Source organism: Neofelis nebulosa, chromosome 12 (assembly GCF_028018385.1).
Source record: "Neofelis nebulosa isolate mNeoNeb1 chromosome 12, mNeoNeb1.pri, whole genome shotgun sequence".
Lineage (NCBI taxonomy): Eukaryota > Metazoa > Chordata > Mammalia > Carnivora > Felidae > Neofelis > Neofelis nebulosa.
In genome coordinates, this window is record NC_080793.1 from 57136301 (window position 1) to 57159767 (window position 23467).

The following is a 23467-nucleotide window of genomic DNA, read 5'->3' on the forward strand; positions in this document are numbered from 1 at the left end:
TTCCAAAATACTAAGAGCCATCAATAAGGGAAGATAAAGAGTTCAGGCTGGGAGAAGAGGCATGTGAAAAATGTTAGCCACATTTCTTTGTTCACTCCACATTTCTTTCTTCACTCCACTACACAGAAATTTCAGAAAATATACTATTTATCCATCTAGATCTATCATCTGTCTATATATCTATTTCTATGTTAGCTTTGTGTAAGTGATGTTTGAGAGAAATACATGTTTCAGAAGATATATTTGCTATTTTAAATTTTACTAAGTGAATTCTTCATATTTTATGGCTATGCCTGAGCTCTTTATTTTCATCCGTTATTGTTTTCTGGTAATTCAATAACTTCCATTAATAAATGGTTATAATACTACTATTTATTATTACTACTAATAAATTATCATTATGGTAGCATATATTTCAGTGGAAGATTCCACTTTTTATTTTATATTCAAATTTCAACTATATTAACACCTATTTAGATTAAATTCAGATGTTTCACTGAAACTTTACCAACCACAAGCTCATTTAGTTGACCCCTGTGTTTTCTTGACATTCCCCTGTGGTTTTTACAAATGCTGGCTTAGTTTCTGGCACTACAAAGGTGCACCAAGCTCATTTTACATATTTACTGCCTCAGTTCTGGAATCAGTCATTTCTCCAAGAAACCCAAGTTCCTTTTATTGAAGAATAATATTAGAAACCAAGATGCAGGTATTAGGATTATTGTTGCTTATAGATAATCTCAGATGCTAGAGCAAAGAAATACATGTGTGTATGCTAACCCATGAATATACACATATCTATAAATATTTCTATATGTATTCATCCATGTCTGTGTTAAGTTAATCATGAGCTTGTACTGATTCATCTGAATCAAATCCATTATCACGTAGATAATTTCATCATCCTCTTGCTCTAACCCCTCAAACTAAGAAAACTAGCTGACCTTTTTACTTAATGGTTCAATTCCATTATGCATGTTTAGTGATTTCAGAATTGTCAATGCAGACCTCCATGGGAAACAATTTTATCAACTCACTTAGAGTACAGCGTTTATATACTACTCCCTTTGTATGTAACTTTACACACTTCACTTATTTCCAGAATTACTTAGGTCAGCTTCTTTTCCCTTATCTCCTTAAGTGAGGGTGTTTCACACATTTATTATCCAGTTAAATCTTCTGCTACATCCTACATCCCATCCTATGACACCCTCACCTCTGAAATGATTTTTTAAATTTGCATACATTAAGGTCTAATCTTTGTGCTGTAAAGTTTTATGATTTTTAGCAAATACATGGTGCTATGTCTACCACCATTACCGTATCATTCACAATAATTTAAATGCCATAAAATTATAGTATGCTTCGCCTAGTCAATACCTCCCATCCCAAATCCATGGCAAACTTGGATATGTTTACCAGCTCTATAGTTTTGACTTTTCCAGAATGTTAGAAAAAAGGGAGTTATGCATTAAGTAGCATTTCAGATCGGCTGCTTTCACTAAGCAATGTGCATTCAAGATTCATCCATCTTTTGTGGCTTATTAAGTCATTCCTGTTTTATTGTTGAATAATATTCTATTTGTGAATATACCATACCTGTTTACCCGTTCACTTATTGAAAGAAGTAGTGATTGCTTCCATGCTTGGCAATTTTGAATAGAGCTGCTATAAATATTGGTGTGCATGTTTTACTGTACATTTAAATATTCAAACCATTCGGAAAAGTACTAGGAGTACAACCATCAGATTGTATGATAGTGTTATGTTTAACTTTATAAGCAATTTCCAACTGTCTTCCAAAGAAGTTGCACTTTTTTGCATTTCCACCAAAAATAAATGAGAGTTATTGTTGCTTGGTATTCTTGAAAGCGAATAGTATTCTTCTTCTTTTTTTTTTAAACCATCTATCAAATGTGCAGTGGTATCACATTGTTGTATTACTTTGCATTTCTCTAAAGACATTGATGGTTAGCATCTGTTCCTCTGCTTATTTGCTATTTATATCTTCTTTGATGAGGTGTTTATTCAGCTCTTTGGCCCATTTTTTAAATTGGGTTGTTTGTTTTCTTGCTGAGTTTTAAGAGTTCTTTGTAATATTTTTGATTCATGTATTTTATGAAATATGTGTTTGCAAATATTTTCTCCCAGTCTTGGCTCATCTTTCATTCTTTTAACAGTGTGTTTAATAGAGCAGAAGTATTTAATTTTACCAAGTCCAACTTATTTTGGTTTATTGGATCTTGCTTTTGGTGTTATATCTGAGAACACATCACAAACCCCGAGTTACAAATTCTCTTGTTTTTTTTTTTTTTTTGTTTAGAAATTTGACAGTTTTGATGTTAAATTTAATGTATCATCCAATTAAAAAATTTTTTTTAATGTTTAACTTTGAGAGAGACAGAGAGAGAGAGACAGAGCATGAGTGGGGGAAGGGCAGAGAGAGAGGGAGACACAGTATCCAAAGCAGGCTCCAGGCTCTGAGCTGTCAGCCCAGAGCCTGACTCAGGGCTTGAACTCACGAACCACGAGATCATGACCTGAGCCGAAGTTGGACACCTAACTGACTGAGCCACCCAGGCGCTCCTGTATCATCCATTTTTAATTAATTTTTATGAAAATCTGTGGTCTATGTCTAGGTTCTTTTTCTGCGCATGGATGTCCAGTTGTTCCAGCAACATTTCATTTGTGCCTTTGTCAAAGACTAGTTGGCAGTATTTGAGTGGGATTATTTATCGGTTACTATAGTTTTACTATCACAGGTGTGAAAATTAATTAGTGTAAGTTCTTCAACCTTCATTCTAGGTCTTCACTTTTCCATATGAACTTTAGAACCAGTTCTGTTATTGTTGTTGTTATTTATTTTGTTTTAATATCTGCAAAATAGTGTGTTAAGGTTTTGGTTTGTTGTTTGTTTTTTAACCACAAGTGCATATTGAGTTTTACCAAATACATTTTACCATCAATTTATATTATTCCTTAGCCTCTTGGTGCAGTTTACAGAGAATAATTTTCAGATATGAAATCTACCTTCCAAACTATGAATAAATCAGCTTAATTACTATAACATTGAATCTATAGATAAAATTAGGGGGGTGCCTGGGTGGCTCCTTTGGTTAAGTGTTCAGCTCTTCATTTTGGGTCAGGTCATGATCTCAAGGTTTGTGGGATTCAGCCCCACTTTCTGCTATCGGCACAGAGCCTCTCTCTCTGCCCCATGCTCACTCACACACTCTCTCCCCACTCTCTCAAAATAAATAAACATTACAAAAATAAAATAAAATTAGAAAGAACCATTATCTTAACAAAAGTGAGTCTTCTAATCCATGAACATAGACTATCTACTTATCATTTAGATATTCTTTGATTCCTTTCATCAATATTTTAGTTTTCTATGTACATATTCTATACATATTTTGTTAGATTTATACTTTTGTATCTTGTTATTTTTGTTCTGTTACAAATTATATTTTAGAATTTCAAACATTTGTCTTTCACTGATGATTGTTATGAGTAGAATGTGTTTTTCTAATAATTCATATGTAGATCCCCCAATCCTCAACGTGATTTTATTTGAAGATATGACCTTTATGAAGACAATTAAGGTTAAATGAGGTCAGAAGGGTGGAACCCAAACCTAATAGGATTAGTGTCCTTGAAAAAGAGATATTAGGTCAATAAAACTAAAAGGCAGCCTGGGGAATGGCAGGGGATATTTACAAACAACATATCTAATAAAAGGTTAGGATCCAAATCTATAAGGGATTTATCAAACTCAACACACAAAAAAACAAATAACCTAGTTAAGAAATGGGTAGAAGGCATGCATACACATTTTTTTTCCCAAAGAAGATATCCAGATGGCTAACAGATACATGAAAAGATGCTCAACATCACTCATTATCAGAGAAATACAAATCAAACCCACTATGAGATATCACCTCACACCTGTCAGAACGGCTGAAATTAAATTTTTTTCTTTAATATTTATTTATTTTGAGAGAGAGAGAGAGAAAGAGAGAGCAGTCATGGAGGGAGAGAAAGAGAGGGAGACACAGAATCTGAAGCAGGCTCCAGGCTCTGAGCTCTCCTCATAGAGCCTGAGGCTGGACTTGAACTCACAAACCCTGAGATCATGACCTGAAGTGAAGTCAGATGCTTAACTGACGGAGACACCCTGGCACCCTTAGAATGGCTGAGACTAACAACACAAGAAACGACAGGTGTTGGAGAGAATGTAGAGAAAAGGGAACACTCTTGCCTTGTTGGTGGGAATGCAAATGAGTGCCGCCACTCTGAAGAACAGTATGGAGATTCCTCAAGAAACTAAAAATAGAACTACTTACAATCCAGCAATTGCACTATTAGGTATTTACCCAAAGGATACAAAAATACAGATTTGAAGGGGTACATGCACCCCAATGTTTATAGCAGCAGCATTATCAACAGTAGCTAAACTATGGACAGAGCCCAAATGTCCATTGACTGATTAATGGATACAAAAGTTGTGGTATAAATATACAATGGAATATTACCCAGCCTTAAAAAAAGAATGAAATCTTGCCATCTACAATAATGTGGATGGAGGCAGAATGTACTATGTTAAGTGAAATAAGTCAGAGAAAGACAAATACCATACGATTTCACTCATATGTGGAATTTAAGAAACAAAACAGATGAATATATGGGAAAGGGGGGAAGAGAAGAGAGGGAAACAAACCACGAGACATTTTTTAATGATACAGAGCAAATTGCAGGTTGATGGAGGGAGATGGGGTAGATGGGTGAAGGGCACTAAGGAGGGCACTTTTGACTAGCACTGGATGTTGTATTAAGTGATGAATCACTGAATTCTACTCCTGAAATCAAACTTGTACTGTATGTCAACTGAAATTACATTAAAAAAAAAAAAAGCAGGGGAAAGATACTAGGGAGTGTTCTTTCTCTCTGTCTCTCCATCTCTTCCATGTAAGGACACAGCAAGAAGAGAGACATCTACAAACCAGAAATGAAGCTCTCAGCAGAACCTGCCCATGCTGATCTCAGACTTCTAGCCTCCAGAACTGTGAGAAATAAATTTCTGTTGTTTAAGGCATCCAGTCTGTGATATTTTGTTAGGGCAGCCTAAGCTGGCTAATACACTGGTGTATAGGAAAAGAATTAACTTTTGTATACTGGCCTTGTATCCTGAGACCTGGCGACCTTGCTATACTCATTTGATTTGATAGCTCCAGGCATGTTTTTAAATAGATTCTTAAGGATTTTTATATACAAGCATTCTATCTGCAAATAGTTTTATTTATTGATTTATTTATCCACTTCCAAACTGTATACTGTATTTCTTTTTCTTATTTATTGCACTAGCTAGGATTCCACTATATTGTTGAAATGAAAGTGGTAAGAGCAGACACATTTTTTTTGTTCTTCATCTCAGGGGGGAAACAGTTTCTCATCATAAAATACGATGTCAACTGTAAGGCTTTCTGTAGATGTTCTTTATGAAATTGAGGAAGTTCTTTTATATTCCTAGTTTGCTGGCATTTTTTTTTAATCACAAAAGGATGTTGGGTTTTGTCCAATATTTGCTGCGTCAGTTATTATGATCATATGATTTTTCTTCTTTAGCTTGATGATGTGTTGGCTTACACTGAGTGATTTTCAAATGTGAAACCAGCTTTGCATACCTGTAATACAACATGTTTGCCTGTGGTATGTGACTCTTTCCATGCATTGTTGGATTAAATTTTCTAATATTCTGTTGAGGAATTTTGCACGTACTATTCCTAAGAGATACTGGGCTGTAGTTTCTTTTGTAACATATTTAGCTATTTTTAATTTTAGGGAAATGCTGCCCTAGAATACCTTCTTGGAGAATTGATACACTTATCATTATATAATGCCCTTTTATCCTTGAAAATCTTTGTTCTGAAGTTAGTTTTGTATGAACCTAATAAAGCTACTTCAGCTTTCTTTTCAATGAGTTAGGAAGTATTTCTTCTGTTTCTAATTTCTAAAAAAAATCCAGAAAATTGCTCTAATTTTTTCCTTAAATATTTGGCAGAATTCATCAGTGAAACCATTAGCTTGGTTGCTTTCTTATTTAGGTGATTAATTGTTAATTCAGTTTGTTTAATAATTATGGGTCTGTTAGGATTATCTATTCCTTTTTTGTTTCTGTTTTTGGTAGTTTTGTAGCAGTTGGTCCATTTCAAACAAGTTATAAAATTTGTGAACATTTAGTTTTTCATAGTATTTTTAATACCCTTTTAATGTCTATGGAATCACAAATAATGACCGTTCTTTCTTTTATGATATTGGTAATTTTTATCCTCTCCCTCTTCTTATTTAGCCTGAGTAGAAGCATATCAATTTCATTGATTTTTAAAAATGAAACAGTTTTGGTTTCTTTAATTTTTCCCACAGTTTTCAATTTTAATGGATTATGTCCTAATTTTTATAAGCTTTTTTTTTGCTTGCTTTAGGTTTAAATTGTTCTTCTTTCTCTAGTTTCCCTAAAGTGGAATCTTAAGTTATTTATATTAGATCTAGTATAGATACCTTTAAGGCTATGATTTTTTTATGCATTGTTTTCACTGTACCCCACAAACTTTCATAAGTTATATTTCTATTGATTCAAAATTTAAAAAAATATCTTGGGACTTTTCTCTGATCCATGTTTTTAAAAATAATATTGTTAGTTAATTTCCAAGTATTTGATGATTTTCTGGATTTCCATTAGTGATATATAGTTTCATTGCGTTGGCTTAATTTGGTGATTGTTCCAAGAGAACTTGGGAAGAATGTATATTCTGCTCTTGTTGGATGGATTATTCTGTAATTGTCAGTTCAAACATAATTGTTAGAATTGTTCGGGTCATCTAAATATTTATGTATTTTCTTTCTGTTTGATTTGTCAATTACAGAAGGGTGAGGTGCTATTCCAGTATAATAGTAGATTTTTCTTTTTTTCTTTTTTTCTTAAAATTCTCTCAGTTTTTGTCTCATATTGTGATGGTCTGTTGTTAAGCGTGTACACATTTACAATTGCTATGTCTTCCCAGAGAAGTGACAAACTTATTATTGTTTAATGTTTTTTATATTCCTGTAATCTCCCTTATACTGAGGTCGGCTTTGTGTGAAAGTAATATAGCCACTCCAGCTTCCTTTTTTTTAAATTGAAGTATAGTTGTCATTAGTGACTCAACAATTATGAATTTGACTATGCTCACCCACAATAAGTGTAGCTACCATTTGTTACCATACAACAGTATTACTGTATTATTACACGCCAACGTCCTTTCAATTCCTATTAGCGTGGTCTATCTTTCTCCATTCCTTTAACCTTTTTGAGTATATGTACATACATATATGTATATATATTTAAAATTAAAATAGTTAAAACAAGTTGGATGCTTTTAAATCTATTCTTAGAATCCTTAACTTTAATTGTATTTGTATTATTTACATTTAAACTGATTATTGGCTCGGTTAGGCTAATTTCCACAATGTTTGTAACTATTTTCTACTTGCTGCATTTGTGTTCCTGGTATCTATTTTATTTTATTTTGTATTTTTCAAATTTTTATTTAAACTCTAGTTAGTTAACATATAATGTACTATCAGTTTCAGCTGTAGGATTGAGTGATTCATCGCTTACGTATAACAAACACCCAGTGCACAAGACAAGGGCCCTGCTTAATTCCCATCTCTCTTCTAGCTCATTCCCCCACCCATCTCTCTCCTCCATCAAACCTCAGTTTGTTCTCTATAGTGAAGAGTCTCTTATGGTTCGCTTCTCTCTCTCTTTTTTTACCCCTTCCCATATGTTCATGTTTTGTGTCTTAAATTCCACACAGGAGTAAAATCATACGGTATTTGTCTTTCTCTGACTGACTTATTTTGCTTAGCATAATACAACTTAGCTGCATGTCATTGCAAATGGCAAGATTTTATTATTTTTTTAATGTTTTTTTCAATGTTTTTTTTCAATGTTTTATTGATTTTTGAGACAGAGAGAGGTAGAACATGAGCAGGGGAGGGGCAGAGAGAGAGGGAGACACAGAATCTGAAGCAGGCTCCAGGCTCGAGCTGCCAGCACAGAGCCCGACATGAGGCTTGAACCCACAAACTGTGAGATCATGACCCGAGCCAAAGTCAGACACTTAACCAACTGAACCACCCAGACGCCCCAAGATTTCATTCTTTTTAATGGCTGAGTAACATTCAACTATATATATCAAAACATCAATATATCTGTATAGATATATATCACATCTTTTTTATCCATTCATGTGTTGATCAGCATCTGGGCTCTTTCCATAATTTGGCTACTGTTGATAATGCTGCTATAAACATTGGGGTGAATGTGGGCCTTCAAATCCTGGTATCTTTTTAAAATATATTTTCTGTCATATCTGTATTTTTAAAGATTTTTAGAAACTGTCCTAGAGTTTAAAATATATCTCTTAAGCCATTGGAAGTCCACATTCAACTAATAGTATCTGTGTGCAGGTGCCTTATAACAGACTTCACAATTCGCCCCTCACACTACTCATGATATTGTTTTATTATTTTTATTTATGCCTATGCTAGTATCGTCCACTGTATTGTTACTATTATTACTTTTAACAAATATTTGTTTGTTTTAATTCAATAAGAATGAGAAAAATAAAATATTTTATTTGCCTTCATTCATGCCTTGCTAATGCTTTTTTTATTCACACAGACTGAAGTTTCTGACCTATAATCCTTTTTTTTCTGCCTGAAGAACTCATTTTGACATTTCTTGCAACGTCTGCTGACAATGACCTCCTTCAGTTTTGTTTGTCTGAGAAAGTCTTTTTGTCCTTTATTTTTGAAAGGTAATTTCACTGGATACAGACTTTGAGGTTTATAGTTGTTCTTTTCAATACTTTAAAGTGTTTCACTTTATTATCTTCTTGCTTGAATGATTTCTGAATAGATGTTGGCTGTAATTATTATCTTTGTTCATCACTGATGAAGTTTTTCTTTTTGTCTCTTTTCAAGAATTTCCCTTTGTCTTTGGTATCTTACAGTTTGAATATAATCTGCATAGGTATGAGGGCTTTTTTTTAAGTAAAAGAAAAAAAAACAAAACAAAACACTTCTTTAGCATTTATCCTGAATGGTATTCTCTGAGCTCCTAAATCTGTGGTTTCCTGTCTGTCCTTAATTTTGGGAAGTTCACAATCATTATTACTTGAAGTATTTTTGCTGCTCTTTCTTTTCTCCTTCAAATCATTCCAATTATGTATATGTAACATCCTTTGTAATTGCTCCATAGCTCTTGGATATTTTGCTCTGTTCTTTTCTTCTTTTTTCTCCTCATATTTCAGTTTGGAAAGTATCTGTTCACTTAGTCTACAACATCTCTGAACATTCTTTGACCACGCTGAGCCTCCTGATGAGTACATTGAAACATTCTTCATTTCTGTTGCTTTTGCTTTTTAACATTTGCTTTTGACTCCTTATTGGAGTTTTCATATCTGTTTACATTACCCATTCTATTCTTTTTTTTTAAATACTTATTTATTTTGAGAGAGAGAGAGACAGAGCGCAAGTAAGCGAGGGCAGAGAGAAACACACACACAGAATCCGAAACAGGCTCCAGGCTCCGAGCTGTCAGCACAAAGCCCGATAACTCATGAACTGTGAGATCATGACCTGAGCCCAAGTTGGGCGCTGAGCCAAATAGGCGCCCCATATTATCCATCTATCGTTACGTGCAGTTTGCTTTTTCCTTAGAACCTTTTAATATATTAATCCTTTATTTTAAATTTCTTTTTTGATAATTCCAAGATCTATATCATACATGAATACAGTTTCATGAGTGCTTTGCTCTTTAGATCGTGGTTTTATTCTGGTTAGATGGCATGCTTTGTAATTTTTTGTCGTAACAAAAAATAGACCTGTTATATCAATTACTGATAAGACAGGCTTTGTGTAAAATAGACTTCTAGGATTTGGGCTCATTTTAATGTTTAAAGTAGTTATAGGTGACAGTCTTTAAATTCTTTAGTGTTATTTATTTGTGTCTTAGCTCTTGACCCTGGCTAGTCTGAGCTCTCCACCTTGGAGAGTCTGTCCTGCAGCTCGATTCATTATAATCCACCGTTATTACACTGGACCCTACTTGTTGTATGGTATGGTGCAGAGAAAGGGAAGTGCTCTATAAACTTCAGATTAAATTTCAATGTTTTAATAAGACTGGGTCTGGGGCCTGTGACCCTCATCAGTGTTTCTCCAATGGTATAGTATCCCTTTCCACCTACCCATACTCTCTTCTTTGAAATCTTGATAATAGTTGACCCCCATTTGGTAAAACCAGAAATCCTGAGCAGGCTGAGATAGGAGAAATGCCCATGTCCCAGCTGAGATTAGGCTCTGGTAAAGTCTTTTGTCCTGAGGAATGGACCTCTGTCACAGAGAAGGCTCTTGCAGTATTTTACAATGAATGAGCTAGGAAGGCCCTTTTTCAAATCTTCTGAGTGAGAACCTGATAGGCTTCTTGAATGTGTAAACCCCACGAATCTGTGGTTTTGGTCCAAAGGAATTTCTTACTCTGATGCTAATCAACAGTCAGCTTTCAATGACTTATCAAAATTATCATAATATTAATAATCATAATATTATTTAAATATCCCTTTCCTTTATTTTGCCTCAGCAATTTCTGCTCCAGACCTGCACATTTTGGCTGTGCCTCTGGATGCACCTCTGTTTCCAGATTTTGAAGTAGAAGTTTGGCCTGTAACTTAGTTCTTTGAGAAGTCTCAAAATGTCCTTAAATTTCAGTTTGTCCAGCTTTTTCTTGCTGTAAGGATGTAAGTGATAACTTCCAAAGTCTTTAGAAGATGGAACTGAACCAGAGGTCCTCTACTTACCATGCTCATATTTACTTTGCAAAAAGATATTGGTAGACCATTTTAGCAATGGTTAACAGCCAGGCTTTACAACCCAATGGAGTTCTAAAAATAATACATTAAAAAATTTTTTTGATGGGTGCCTGAGTGGCCCAGTTGGTTAAGCTTCTGACTTCAGCTCAGGTCAGGATCTCACTGTTCGTGAGTTCAACACCAGCATCAGGCTCTGTGCTTATCAGTGGAGAGCCTGCTTCAGATCCTCTGTTCACCTCTCTCTCTGTCCCTCCCCTCCTCACACACATATTTGCGTGCAGACAAGCAGGATCCCTCTCAAAAATAAATAAATTTAAAAAAAATAAAAATAATTAAAAAAAATAAAAATAAATTTTGAAGTTGCACAACTATGTACTTAGTATCCATCAATTAAAAAACAAATTCCTTTTAAAGTAGAATGTTCTATTTAACTTTTATTTGGTCTGTAACAATTCTTATGTAAAAATAATTTTAAATAATTTTTGTGTGACAAGCAGAATAATGTAAGAGTTCGAGGCTATAGAAATAAATATACATGGGTTAGGGCCAGATTAAGAAAATTTATAATTTAAGATATATTACTGGTAAATTAATCTCCAGTTTTCACATCTGTTCAAACAAACCTCATTTCTTCTCTTGTCACACTAATTTTCCATCATAGCTCATACAGCCTTAGAATCAATAAAATTTCTACTAAGGAAGTTAGAAATAGCAGCCAGCCATCTTTCCATTTATCTACCCATCTAAAGAGGAATCATCTTGAACTGATAAGACCTTTCGAGTTTTAAAGATTATCAGGAAAGTATTAGAAGAGCAAGAATAAATGAACTGTTTGGGTTATCTTTCTCTCTTTTTTGAAGTTTCTTAAAGATTTCCAGTTTTACTTAGATTTGAAAGAAAAAGTACAGCAGTAGAAGTTCAAATATAATATGGCCCAAGGGAATATGGATATGAAATAATCTAAATGGCAAACTCATTGCTTTCCTAGCTCCTAAGGAGATGTTTAATGGATTTTCACTGGAAGCTTCATAACACTGCACAACAGGGAATCGGTTTTCATATGAATTCAAAGGAAAAAAGGACTCTTTGATCCCAAAGAGGTTAAAATGCCCTTCCCTTTACTGCCATAGAGAGAAAAAAATATATATAGTTCATGTGGAAAAGGGATGGTAGAAGAGAAAATAAAGTTGTAAAACCACATAGAAATATAGAGACAAAGCATGCAGTGTGTGTGTGTGGGAGAGAGAGAGAGAGAGAGAGAGAGAGAGAGAATGGAAATATGAATAAGTTACTATAAATCCTACTATCATTCCATTAACAAGTAATACAAGAAACAAACATTTTAAATAATAATTTGGAAGAAAACAAGTCTTTCTTATATTTCAGTAGATAATAATATCATTTAAAAAGACTAGGTGTTTTTTATGTAAAAATTAAGTTTTTTTTTTCTTTTATTTTGTGTGTATAGGATACAAAGGTAAAGGGAAAAAGCAACACGGAATATCCTGCTAGGTTTTGAGAATGTTCTGGAAAAAAAAATCAGGCCAAAGCAGAAATCTATTCTTGACCACACTCTTTATAATTCATCCTCCTGTATACGGTGAGGAGAAATAAATTTGATATTAGAACTCATTCCAAAGTATTGAAGCTTACAGCCTCTAAGTATCTTCAGGAAAAATATATGTTCTCATTTGAGACTAAAGTTTTAATCATTTTCTAAAAATCATTCCATTTTAAAATTTTATTTAATTTCTATTAACAAGGTTTGACTTGCACAGATAATTTTGCTGTGTGAAAAATCTCATGATATCTGAGTCACAAATTTGGTGTTTGGTAGTAACCAGGATATGTTTTTCAACAAAATTGTTTCCCCTGTGTATTATAAATTTCACTCTGAATAAAGAAGAACATGGAAATATAGAGACTACAAAACGCCACTGAATTTTAAATGCTGTAACAGCCAATTCACTGGAAAGCAAATATAAGAATAGACCTGTTGACTTCATGATTTGGCAAACCTTTTTATATTATCTGGATAATATTTTCCATGTTTCTATATCACTAAACTGTTCCTTCCATAAGTCTAGGCCTTGGAATCAAAGAGAACAGAGTTTATTGGTAACTTCAGAAATGAAGTTTTGTAACTATATGTTACTTTGTAGCTAAACTAAATATTTTTAAAATAGTAACATGTAGTTTAAGACAACTATCCCATCATTCAATAGATTTCACACTTATTTTAGAATAAATTTTACATTCATTCTAATCTAATTAATTTCTATCACATAAGAATTTATTATTTACTTATTATGTATGATCTAATTACCATTATTACAGAAGTGACTATACTTGATTTGACTATATTATGACATCTATATTAAACAAATAAGCCAATTAAGGATTTAAACTTCTTAGTAAATATTCCTGTAATCTATTATCTATTTATGAAGAAAATATGCCCATTGGAACCTTGAAACATATTTTTTAAAACTTTGTTTCTTAAATAATCAAGAAGTCCATTTCCCACATATACAGCTACAATCAACAAAGTTAAAATTATCTTGTCTAAATGTAACATACAGTTGATGTATCAGACAGATCATAGGTGTGGAAAGAGCAGAAATACGTCAAAGTAGAGAAAGTGTTCTGTAAAATAAATGCAAACATTTCATCTTTTCCGATATTTGAGGAGAAAAAACAATGTGTCTTCTCAAGAGTTATCACATCCCCATTTTCTCTGAAATACACAATCTGAGAAGAACTTGGAGGAAAGGACACAAGCTATTAGCCATATTCATTTTAAACTTAAAATCATTTTGCACAGAGATTCTTACATATTTCAGTTATATCCAAGACCTATCTGTGAGACACCACAGAATTAATCAATAGTCGTAAGTAAATTGTATTCAGACTTCTGATTTTGGTGTGTGCTATATCTTGTCAGTATAAGACACTGACACTTTCAACCACTTTCTCAAAATAAGCCTTGTATATATAAATGGCAATAGTCAGATACTACCTATTTGAAAATCATTGTTTGCTATATTCACCTACCCTATCTGTTCTTACATTTTCAAGAAATTGAGTAAGTTTCTATGATATATATTGATATATATTGAGTGATATACATATAGATAGGTATTAAGTTTGTATGTTGTACATATATATTTATATATATAAAGTTTGTATTTATTTATTTTAAGAGAGAGAGCATATGCCAGTGCAAGTGGGAGAGGGGCAGAGAGAGAGGGAAAGAGAAAGAATCTCAAGCAGGCTCTGTGCTGTTAGCACAGTGTCCCACATGGGGCTTGATCTCATGAACTGTGAGATAACAACATGAGGCAAAATCAAGAGTTGAACATTTAACCAACTGAGCCACCCAGGCGCCCATGTATGATATTGACTTAACTGTATTATCATTATCCAGCCACGGATATAATATCAGTAGTGTAATCAAAACTGATATTTCAGACAGACTCAGGCTAATTAGCGACTAATCAAATTATCACCCCTATGCTACTTAAGTTGGCTGTTTTGTTTGCATACAGGCTTTCTAGTTAAATCCAAAAATAGGTAATAAGTAGCTTATGTTAAAGTATTTTTTGTTTACATGTGAAAATCTAGTTAAATAGTAAGTGGCATTCAGGGGAGACCAAAAATTTTCATTGTGAATCCTCACAAGTAAATTAATATTTGACTTCATTTATTGGTATTACTAAACTTTCCTTGACTAATGTGCCATTTACTTATATTAGACTAGACCACTGATTGAGGGTTAAGATGGAAAGAGGAAGGAAACTAGAGTGTGATCAGTACTGCCCAGACCATTAGGTATCTTCACATGAGTCAAAATGTAGTGCACACACTTCTTTCTGACGCTTTTACTTTGGGCCCCACCTGCACCAAGATTTCGATTCCAAAGTTTCTGCTCTTCCATTTCCAGTGTATCCATCAAGCAGTCACTCCCCATCCTTTTCCCCCTTAGTCCCTGACACCCACCAATCTGCCCTCTGTCTCTATGGATTTACCCGTCCGGGATATTTCATGTATGTGAAATCATATAATATGTGACTTTTTGTATCTGTCTTCCTTAACTTAGCATAATGTTTTTCAGGTTTATTAAGGTTGTAGTATGGATCAGGAGTTTTACTCTTTTTTTATGGCTGATTGATATTATATTGTATGCCTATTCCATTATTTGCTTATCTATTAATCAGTTGGATATTTGGATTGTTTCCATCTTTTGACTATTGGTTAAGTACCTGTTTGCAATTAATTTGGATATATACGTAGAATTGGAATTGCTGGATCATGTGGTAATTCTATGTTCCACTTTCTGAGACACCACCAAACTGTTTTCCACAGTAGTGGGACCATTTTACATTACCACCAGCAATGCGTGGACACTCACATTCTTAAAGTCATGCCAGAAAGTATCACAGAAAATTTTGAAACAACACCTGAAGCTATAGTTCTTCTTCAAATGGTTCTTAAAAGATTTGTTTACTGAAAATTCAGTTATTGTTCCCATCAGGAACACTAATCAAGTCTTCAGATGTGTCATAGAGGCAACGACGTTATGACTGACAACTGGCCATCAGTTAAGAAATGTTAAACTGGATATAAAAACATGACTCTCAGAATTAATGCAATAAGAAGTTCTAAACATCATCCTTTATTTAAATGTATTTAAGGTGACTTTTAGTTTTTTTGTTTAGTAAGGATTTGAAAGTAACTAATGCTTAATAACTATTACTGTGAAAATATGATGGGGCACCTGCGTGGCTCAGTCAATTAGTCATCTGATTTCTGCTCAGGTCATAATCTTGCAGTTGGTGAGTTTGAGCCCCATGTCTGACTCTGTGCCGACCGTTCAGTCTGGAGCCTGCTTCAGTTTCTGTGCATCTCTGTCTGTTCCTCCCCTGCTTACACTGTGTGTTTGTCTCTCTTTCTGTCTCTCAAAAATAAAGATTAAAACGTTTTTTGAAAATATGAAAAAATTAATAAGTATTTATAACAAATTATCCTAATTAAGCTTAATTCACCCTAAACCATACCACTTCATGCAAAAATTCTTTAGTTTTAATATCCAATATGTTGATTTTATTTTAACTCTTAAAGTTCAGTATGAATTTGAATATATTCATAGGCCATGGAATTTTATCTTCTCTAGTTATTTATGTTCTTAATGGTACATTTCAAGAAAGAATCCCAAATTAGCAGGGGCCTCATCAGGGCAGATCCAAGTTCTGGTGGGCCTAGATATTTTAAAATGTGTGTGATTCTTTTTAGGAAAAAGGATAAGAAATTACAAAAAAAAAATGAGGTACAAATGTTACTATGTATCTAGAAATAAGAAAAAGTACACAGTGCATTTTGGAATCTGTTGATTTCCACAAGCATCAAAAACTCCTGGGGACTTGATTCCAATCCATACAAGTGAGCGATCATCTTTGAGTCTGAGCTTTCTTGGCTTCACAGAAAATCTGCTCATATATGTATCAAGGACTACTTATCATTGTCTTCTGTCTACCTGCAGGATAGGAGGAAATGGACTGAACCCAGAAGCATGATAACTGCAGCAAAAAGGACTTTGACCTCCAAGAGACCACATAGGTTTCATAACGGAATAATTTTGCTTTTGGAAAATACCTGTGAGAATTTCATGAAATGCCACAGCTGGAAGGTTGAAATGTATCTAATCTAATAGTCTTTAGAGATGAAGAAAATGAGTCACAGAGAAGTGAACTAACTTGCATAAGATTATAATTCTAAATTTTTTTTAAGTTTATTTATTTATCTTGAGAGAGACAGAGATAGTACAAGTGGGGGAGAGGCAGAGAGAGAGGGAGGGAGAGATTCCCAGGAAGGCTCCTCACTGGCAGCACGGAGCCTGATGCCGTGCTTGAGCCCATGAACCGTGAGATCATGGCCTGAGCTGAAACCAAGAGTCTTACACTTATCGACTGAGCCACCCAGCTGCCCTGATCCTAATTCTAGCTAAAAGAGGACCAGAATGCAGGTTTTGCCTAATTTCAATATAGTTACCTTTTACTGTAGAAGAAAGAAAGAAAGAAAGAAAGAAAGAAAGAAAGAAAGAAAGAAAACACTCTAGAATTATTTTTATGCTTAGTACTATTGAATCATGCAAATTGATCCAGTTAAGGAAACAGAGTTAGGGAAGATGATGGAGGAAAACAAAGGAAACCAGAAGCTAATGGGTACTTCCTATATGTTAGTAGGCATACTCTGCTCTTTGTAACATAGTCTCACATTTCATAATCATAGTATTGAGGATACTAAAGCTCAAAGATGATATCTGACTTGATTTAGTTTTCTTTTTACTGCCAGTTGTGTCATGAAAACAATGGGCCCTGTACACGGCTGAATATACATGCCTTTGCCTTTTATACCTCTGCATCCTTTCTGAGCTTCCTTATGTCCTATTTATCTGCTAAATTACAAAGTTTCCTTTGAGGACAAGATCACTGTCAAGATTCTTCCCAAACGTACCAGGAGGATGTGTCAGCCCATTCACACACAGAAAGCTACAGTAAAAGATACTATGTGACAAGTGTTATATCACTGGTGCAATGAAGTGGCTTAAGAGATCATCTGGGAGATGAGTCTTTTCAGGATGATGTGACCTGAGAAAGCATCAGAGAAGACATTGCATTGAACTTCATTCTGAGTAACAAATGATAAGAAGACATTCCATTCCACGTGAACGATGTCAAGTTTGAAAAGCATATCTCAGCTTGGCTAACGCAAAAGACTTTCGTTGCACACTGATATGGAAGAATGCTGATGAACTGGCTAGGACTCATCATCTAATGAGGCGTCTTGCTTGTTAATGCAAGCAGTTGGGGTTTCAATTAATAGCTAATTGAGAATGTGCTGGAGATTTTTATGATGATGATGATGTCAACAAAGAAATAGTTTTCAAAAGATTACTTTATCCTTGATATATAGGATGAGTACGACAAGAATAAAAAAAAAGACAGAAAGCCAGCAAGGAAGTTATTAAAAGCAAGATGTGACCAACTGGAAATGGAAGTGATGTATAACTTACCTATAACATCAAACTAACTATGGCCCTTTTTTTTTGAAGGCGGAAACATGATTCTTCATGGTAGCTACTCTACATTTATTTTGTCTGAGTTCTACAAATACAGAAGCTGTTCCATTAGAATCTACAACTGACAGTTCATTTTCTAGATTCTCTTGCTTCTCACAGGTAGAGCACTCTCTCCTTCTGATTTGACCTCTACTCCCCCAGTCAATAGACCATGAGACAGTGACATCTTCTTTTGAGTCCTCAGTCAATAAGTGGGTGGCTTAACAAAGATTAACAGTGATGATGATCATCCTTTATAAGTCTGACATTGTCTTTCAGGAAGATGAGAAGATGGCTAATTAGATCACAGTCTTGTTCAAAGTAGTGAAACACTTAGGAGTTTCATGAAAATGGTAAAATAGAACTTTCTAATTAGGCTTAAATACTAGTATTTTATGCTATGTAAAAAAAAAACAAAAACAAAAACCAACTTTGGCTATGAATCCAGTTGCACTTTTTTACTTTACTGGCTCATCAGCCAAACCAAAACAAGACAAATGTAATATTTTCCAGATATCATGTTAATGCAGAAGTAGTTGACGGGTGACTTGTGTTTTGGCACATTATATGAAGATTTGTAGAGATTTAAGCCTATTTTACAGTGATCAAAATAACTACATTCTATAATATTTGGATTGATGTACGTTAAGCTTCTCTAAATCCTTGCCATTTAGAAAGAAATCTGTCAGAGGCATCATGAATAGAGCAGTTTTTCAGTCACATCCTGAAATTTTAGGATTTAGTTAGGTAGAGTAAATGGAGTAAGTTAGGGTTGAGAGAAAATCATCATTGATATCCTAATAGACTTCAGTTCTCTGAGGTTGGGTCAATGGGTGTTGAGGATTTGGGCTGCAACACCCGCTAAGTTGAGTGAGTGATTTCTGTTTGTATCACATTTGTTGCAAGAGATAGTTGGGGAGGGCCATGCCAATGCTTACAGAAGCAGCATTTCTCACAGTTTTATGAAAAGAAACTAACTTCCAAAGTTAGTCAGAAGCTTTCTAAACTCCAGGCACAAACCCATTGAATTAGAATCCCAGGTGGCAGAATGGAAAATCTGCATTTTTAACGATGATTTTTATGCACTTGAGTGTTTTAATAATGGTCTTCAAACTTTTGCTCACGTTACTCTTAAAAGAAATTTTAAAATGTATATTCTTTCACATTTAATGTTTTCTTCAAAAAATTTAACATTTTTGTGATGAAAACGCTAAAGGTTTACTCTCAGAAAATATCAAATATGCAATACAGTGTTTTTAACTATAGTGTGATGATTGATCTATTAATTAATTTAATTGTGGTAACTTCTTCACAATGTACCACATCATCACATGTGCAATTTTACATATATAATCTTATCTGTCAATTAGGCCTTGATAAAGCTGAGAGAGAGAGAGAGAGAGAGAGAGAGAGAGAGAGAGAGAACTCGCACATACACAAGCGAGGGAGGGGCAGAGAGGAAGGGAAAGAGAGAATCCCAAGTCAGTGTGGAGCCTGACTCTGGACTCAAACCCAGAAACTGTGAGATTATGACCTCAGCCAAAACCAAGAGTCAGATGCTTACCGATTGAGTCACCCAGACACCCCTGCTTGTTGAAATCGGATCCAAATAAAATACACACATTATATTTGGTTAATACAGCTCTGAATTTCCTTTCAGTTTATAGCATTTCTGTTTAATAGAACTTGCTGTGAACATGGAAATCTTCTGTACATATGGTCTCCATGTGTGGTTATTTTGCCCTTGAAGTACACTTGGATGAACTGAATTTTTAATCTAATTTTTATTGATGTAAATTAAAATAGCCACATGCAGCAAGTGACTGCAGAATTGGAAAGTAAAGACCAAAGAAATGACTCTCTGTCTTTTGCCTTTTACTTACACTTTGTCTGCTAAAAGTATTAGATGTTTTTTGTGTATACATTATCCCATACATATTAGTCTGGAACTGTTGGCTATATTTTTGAGATGGCATTTGATTTCTTCCTCTGTCTCATATATTTTCTGTTAACTGAAACTCAGATCTGGAAGTCTGATCAATTTAAGATTGATTTTCTACAAGAACATGGTGTAGTTAGTCGCTATTGTATTCTTCCATTAGGAAGCCTCTGTGTCTAATTGCTTCCTTTTAGTGATCATTGCCTAGATCCATAATTTCATTTGTGGTTACAAATGATGATATTCTAATTCTGTTCTTTCTTTTCATTAAAACCAGAATGCTCTGATAAAGAGAAATGCCTTTCTCAATTATTTAGTTATCCAGAAAGGTACTTTGAACAGCAAGGTGATATAAATTCTTGGTTCTTATGCTTCTTTTCAGTTTTCAAAAAAGTAACTGGGTTCTTTAGAATTTTTTTCCAATTTATTTAAATCCAAGTTAGTTAACATATAGTGTAAGAATGGTTTCAGGAGCAGAATTTAGTGATTCATTACTTACATATAACACCCAGTGTTCATCCCAACAAGTGCCCTCCTTAATGCCCATCACCCATTTAGCCCATCCTGCCACCCAACACCCCTCCAGCAACCCTCAGTTTGTTATATGTGTTTAAGAGTCTCTCATGATTTGTTTCCCTTTCTGTTTTTATCTTATTTTTTCTTCTCTTTTTCTATGTTCATTTGTTTTTTGTTTCTGAAATTCCACATATGAGTGAAATCATATATTTGTCTTTTCTCTGACTGATTTCACTTAGCCTAATGCACTCTAATTCCATCCACATCATTGCAGATGGCAAGATTTCATTGTTTTTGATGGCTGAGTAATATTCCATTATATATATATATATATATATATATATATATATATATATATAAAACCACTCTTCTTTATCCAGTTATTAGTTAATGGACATTTAGGCTCTTTCCATAATTTGGCTATTGTTGAAAGTGTTGCTATAAACATTGGGGTACATGTGCCCCTGTAAACATTGGGGTACATGTGCCCCTAAGAATCTTTTAATATATTGTTGGATCCTGTTTCTTAGTATCTTGTTGAGAATTTTTGCATCCATATTCATCAGGGATATTGGTCTGTAGTTTTTAGTGGGGTCTTTTTTTTTTAGAATTTTATAATGTTAGTAAATTATTTTTATTATTTTCTTTAATGCCAGTATGATCTCATGGATTTAAATAAATGTGATGCATCTCAACTAATATAATTATTTTTCTTCTTGATGATCGAGTTTTTTTTTTTTATTATTCAGTAAATGAGAGTACCTTTCAGTTCACTCTTGAAATCATTTATATGATATCAGGGAGTGTGGGAAAATTTTTTTGCTTTATTATATAAGACATTCCTGGCTGGTCTAGTGTATTTCCTGTTCTAGACCTGAAATCAGCCATCTCTGAGAAATGGTGGTTTAATTTAGTTGAAAAGAGTTTTAGAGACCACAATTTGGTCACTAAGTTGACTATTTTCTTTCTTGATACTTTTAAGGAACAAAGAATTAAAAACAAAAAACTTTTTTTAAATGGCATTGTGAGGGGTTCATACTAATACTTCCAAATCAAATTCATTATGTAAAGGTTGTTACTTAAACTTATTTAACTTGTATTTCTCTACCCTTTGTTCAGTGTAGAAAATATACTCTTTAAAAGATATCATATAAATTAGTCTTGTTCTTTATCCCACAATACAAACATGATATCCTCTGAATGAAAAAAAAATGAACTAATGTATAAAGCACTGAATTTTCAATAGTATAAACAAAACTTCTACAGAGCAATATTAACAGTGTAAAAAAATTCAACTGAGTAAATTTAAAAAATCTTACTGGCTTTATTCAATGATTTGTGAATTGGGCAGCATCCAATCTAGCACACTGAAAAGAAGCTTCAGGGAGCTGTACAAAATGACACTTTTAGAGGCAGAGGGAACAGGAACAAAGAAGTTATACCAGGCAACAAAGCAGATTGGTTATGGCAGAGTAACTTTCCTTGAGGGGATAGCAGGAGTTATCAGGGAGATTACCTACTTAGTGCTGATCACATGATTCCTGACTGACTGTGAAGGAGTTTGGAACAGGTACCCCCGATGTGCCACTTAAGCATGAAAACTATATTAAGCTGAAGGCAATCAAGGCCCTAGGGGCTCAAGAGAAACTTTTGCCTCTCACTTAACTACATAGAAGAATCTAAATTGAGGAGTCCTTCCCAAAAGGATGGTTGTTACCAGAGGTAAATTTTATCTGAGTGACCTATCGTTACGGTAAGACAAATAACTCATTATCAAACATCTGCAATTCTTCTCATTGTCCTATGAATTGCATGTCTTCTCTTTGAAGTATTAGACTCCTACCCTGTATCCTTAGTTTAGAAATGACATATATACCTCATTTTCCTTGACTGTCCTTGGAGTTTCATGTTACTTCCCCATATGTAGTAAATTAAATTTGCTTTTCTTCTGTTTGCTAATCTGCCTTGTGTCAATTTGATTATTAGAACAGTTAGAGAGACCTTGAAGGGGTCAGGAAATTCTTCCTCGCCTGCAATTGGTTTAAGATTCTATTTCTGAGAATACTAAAAATACTTAAGTCTTGTTTTGGTGATGTGGGGCTTAGCATAAGTGACTCCATTTTGGCCTTGTCTTGTTTTTAACAACTAGGATAAATATTATATCCTAATACTACTTTTTACAATGAAGTCCACATTTTTTTTTTGTAATCTAGATATATATCTGTACTTAACCCATTAGAATAATCTAGATTCTATTAGCCAAAAATAATCTAGGAGAAGAAAAATTTTCCCTTCTTCCCTTCTAGATTCTTCAGTTGGCCTAATAATTAATTGTATTGACATAAGACCAATTAACAAGAAAAAAAATTAACTACATACTTACTGGAGTCCCACAAACCAATGTCGTCAGGCCATTGAGGCTCAGACACTAGACTAAGTTAAAGAGATGTTAGGAGGGTTCTGGAGCTTTAAAGAAGAGGAAGATAAATCACAGGAAGATGAAAAGAGCAAATGTTTTGTTAACAATTGTTTGCCATGCCATGCAAGTAAATCTTTCTGATATAAAAACTTATCTCTGGTAATAGCTCTCTTCCTGGTACAGGCCTCCTATCTAAAGTCTTTTAGACAGTTAAGGAGAGATACAAAGCTTTTCCTGAACCTGTTCGTTCTTAATTATCTCTATCTCAAAACCATCCTCATGCCGAAGTAGTACATTTTGGAATAGCCTATTCTGTTCCTTCTCAATAGGACGTAAATCTATTGTGATAAAACATGTGGTTGAAGTTGAAATTTATATTCATGAATATGAAAACTGCAAGCACAATTTATCCAACAAATACAAGACGTTTGAGGTTTATTTTTTTTTAAATAAGAGAAGCCAAATATTCACTTAGATTTAATATGGATCAATGGCTGTTTTTTTTTTTTGTTGTTGTTGTTGTTGTTGTTGTTGTTTTTAAAGTTTATTTATTTTTGAGACAG